This window comes from Pteropus medius, unplaced genomic scaffold, assembly GCF_902729225.1.
Source record: "Pteropus medius unplaced genomic scaffold, Ma_sr-lr_union100, whole genome shotgun sequence".
Taxonomy (NCBI): domain Eukaryota; kingdom Metazoa; phylum Chordata; class Mammalia; order Chiroptera; family Pteropodidae; genus Pteropus; species Pteropus medius.
This window is the reverse complement of record NW_024340698.1, coordinates 1258421-1262673: the sequence shown is the minus strand read 5'-3', so window position 1 is coordinate 1262673 and position 4253 is coordinate 1258421.

Genomic DNA, 4253 nt, shown 5'->3' with positions numbered 1-4253 from the left:
CTTTATTTTATTTTTTTTTATGCCTACAGCACCTGGTCTTCCTAGGTGGTCTCCCATCCAAGTACTAACTAATCGATTTGCGTATGTTGAACCATCCCTGTGCCCCTGGGGTGAACCCCACTTGGTCATGGTGTATAATCTTTTTAATGTGTTGTTCTTTTCAATTTGCTAGTATTTTGTTAAGGAGTTTCGCATCTGTGTTCATAAAAGATATTGGTCTATTTTTTCTTTTTTTGTGTATTATCCTTACCAGGTTTTGGTATCAAGGTAATGTTGACCTCATAAAATGAGTTTAGAAGTATTGACTCTTCTTCCATTTTTTGGTAGAGTTTGAGAAGAATAGGTATTAAATCTTTGAATGTTTGGTAGAATTCACTGGTGAAGCCATCTGGTCTTGGACTTTTACTTTGGGAGACTTTCGATGATTGTTTCAGTTACTATACTGCCAATCAGTCTATTTAGATTTTTCAGATCTTCATGATTCAGTCTAGGAAGGTTTATATTTCTAAGAACTTGTCCATTTCCTCTAGGTTATTAAATTTGATATCATATAATTTTTCATAGTATTCTTGTATGATCCTTTGTATATCAGTGGCTTCCGTTGTAACTTCTCTTCTTTCATTTCTAATTTTATTTGTGTCCTTACTCTTTTTCCTTTATTGAGTCTAGCCAGGAGTTTATCAATTGCATTAACCTTCTCAAAGAGCTAGCTTTTTGTTGCATTAATTTTTTTCCATTATATTTTTGTTCTCAATGTTATTAATACTGCTTTAATTTTTATTATTTCCTTCTTTCTGCTGACTTTGGGCTCATTTGTTCTTTTTCTCACTAGTTTTTTTTTAACATGTAATGTTAGGTTGTTTATTTGGGCTCATTCTTGTTTCTTGAGATAGGCCTGTAATGTTATGAACTTTCCTTTTATTACTGCTTTTTCTGTGTCCCAAAAATTTTAATATGTTGTACTTTCTTTCTCATTTGTTTCTATGCATCTCTTGTTCTTTCCTTGTATTTCTTCTATGACCCAGTCATTCTTTAGTAGCATGTTGTTTAATCTTCACATATTTGTGGTTCTTCCCGCTTTCTTTTTGCAGTTGATCTTCAGTTTCAAAGCATTATGGTCAGAAAATATGCCTGGCATGATTTCAATCTTCTTAAATTTGTTGACACTTGCTTTGTGTCCCAACATATTGTATCTTTGAGAATGTTCCATATGCACTAGAGAAGAATGTATAATCTGATGTTTGGTGATGACAGACTCTATACACGTATCATGTCCTGTTGGTCTAAAGTGTCATTTAAGAACTTTCTGTTTGGATGATGTATCCGTAGCCAACTGTGGGTATTTAGATCCCCTACTATGATTGTGATTTTTGTCAATTTCTCCATTTAGTTCTGTTAGTAGTTGCTTCATATATTTTGGTGCTCCCTGATTGGGAAAGAAATCTTAATAATTGTTATGTCTTCTTGGTGTATGGTCCCTTTTATCATCATGAAGTGTCCATCATTGTCTCTCATTACCTTTTTTATCTTGAAGTTTATTCCTTCAGATATAAGTACGGCTATACCCCCCTTTCTCTGGATGCTATGTGCTTGGAGTATCATCTTCCACTTTTTCCCATCGAGTCTATATTTGTCCTTGCAGTTGAGGTATGTCTCTTGAAGGCAGCATATGGTTGGGTTTTGTTTTTTGATCTAATCTGCTACTTTTTGCCTTTTTATTGATGAGTTCAGTCCATTTATATTTAGGGTGATTAGGGTGAAAATATATTTCTCCTTCATATTTAAAGGACAACTTTACTGTATATATTATTCTTGGCTGGTAATTTCTATTTCAATAGTTTGAATATTTGGTTCCACTCTCTCCTAGCTTGTAAGGTTTGTACTGAAAAGTCCGATGATAATCTAATAGGTTTTCCTTTATAAGTTACCATTTTCTCTTCCCTGGATGCCTTGAGGTTTCTTTCTTTGTCATTTGTTTTTGACCATTTTAATATAATGTGTCTTGGAGGATGCCTTTTTGGATTGAGATCATTAGGTGTTTTGTTTGCTTCTTGGATTCAAGGTTCCAGATCCTCCATCGGTTTGGGAAATTCTTGTCAACTATTTGTTTGAATATGCTCTCCGTTGCCTTTTTTTTCTCTCCTTCTTTGGTATACCCATTAATCTTATATTGCTTTTTCTGATGGTCTCAGATAGTTCTTGTAGAATTCTTTCATTTTTTTTCACTCTCAAATCTCTCTCTTCTTCCATCTATATCATTTTCAGGCTTCTATCTTCAATATCACTAATTCTTTCCTCCATATGGTCAGCTCTATTTTCTAAGCTTGCTATTTCATTATTCATCTCTTTTAATGAGTTCTTTATGATCCATTTTGAATTACTTTTTGGATATGGTATGAGATGAAGGTCAACATTTACTTTTTTCACATACTTACCTAGTTCTTCCAGCACCCTTTATTGAAATGACTTTACACTTTCTATTTAATTGTATGGATACCTTTTCTTGCATTTTAGTAGGTTATCTGGATATAGTTATGTTCCATTGATTTGTCTATCTTGTTGACAGCAGTATACTGTCATTTTTACTGCAGGTTTGTATTTAGTTTTAAGACCATACAGTGTAAGTTCTCTAATTTTGTACTTCTTTGTAAACGTTATTTTGGCTATTTTAGGGCCTTTGCATTTTGATACACATTTTAGAGTCAGCTTGTCATTTTCTATTTTAAAAAGCCTAATATTTGATTGAGATTGTGCTGAATCTATATATTAAGTTTGAGAGAACAGACATTTTAACAATATTAAGGCATACTTCATGAACATAGTATATCTCTCCATTTATTTAGTCTTCCTTAATTTCTCTCAATAATGCTTTTTTTTTTTAAATTGGCTCAACTTGGGTCAAGAGTTTAGACTTTAAATTTTTTTTTCAGTCTTTATTGATATAATTGACAAATAAAATTTGTATATATTTAAAGTGTACAGTGTGACGATTTAATATACATGTCTATTGTGAAATGATTACCACAATTGGGTTAATTAACACATTTATTATCTCACATGGTTACCATTTGTGGGGGGGAGCAAAATATTTAGGATTTGATCTCTTAGGAGATTTCAAGTATATAATACAGTATTATGAACTATAGTCACCTTGCTGTAATCTCCAAAAATTATTCATCTTATAACTGAAAGTTTGTACCCTTTGAACAGCATTGCCTCTTTTACCTCCCCAATCCCAACCCCTGGTAACCAACTTTCTACTCTTTGGTTCAATTTATGAGTTCATTTTTTTTTTTTTTATTCCACATATAGGTTATAGTCTTTCTGTGTCAGGCTAATTCACTTAGCATAATGTCTTCTAGGTTTATCAGTGTAATTGCAAATGGTAGAATTTCCTTTTTATGACTAAAAGTATATGTGTAATTATAATTTATACAAGTATATAGTTATTAATATGGTTTAAAAATATAATTTGTAATATATAGATATATGTAAAATTTTCATTTATCTGTTAAAGGACATGTATGTTGTTTCCAAAGCTTCGCTATTGTGAATAATGCTGAAATGAGCACGGGGATGTAGATATTACCTTGAGATACTGATTTCATTTCTTTTGGATACATGCTCACAAGTGGAATTGCCAGATTGGTAGTTTTATTTTTAACTTTTTGAGGAGCTTCCATAATGTTTGCCTTAATGGCTATACCGATTTACATTTCTACCAACAATGTAGAAAGGTTCCCTTTTCTCCATACCCTCTGCAATACTTGTTATCTCTTATCATTTTGATAATAGCCATCCTAACAGGCGTGGGATAATATCTCCTTATGTTTTTGATTAGCATTTTCCTGATGATTAAGAATGTTGAATACCTATCCATGTACCTGTTAGCCATTTGCACGTCTTGGAAAATTTTTCCTATGTAGGTCCTTTGCCATTTTTAAAACTTGAGTTGTTGTTGTTGTTGTTGCTGTTGTTGTTGTTGTTATTATTATTATTGCTATTGAGTTGTATATGTTGCTGATATTTCCTGGATATTAACATCTTATGAGACATATAGTTTGCAAATATTTTTTCCCATTTCATAAGGTGCCCTTTCATTTTATTGGTTGTTTCCTTTTTTGATCACAAACTTTTTAGTTTGATGTAGTCCCGCTTGTTTATTTGTGCTTTTGTCACCTGTGCTTTTGATATCTTATGCAAAAAAGTCATTGCTATGATCAATGTCAAGGAGCTTTTCTCTGTTTTTCTTG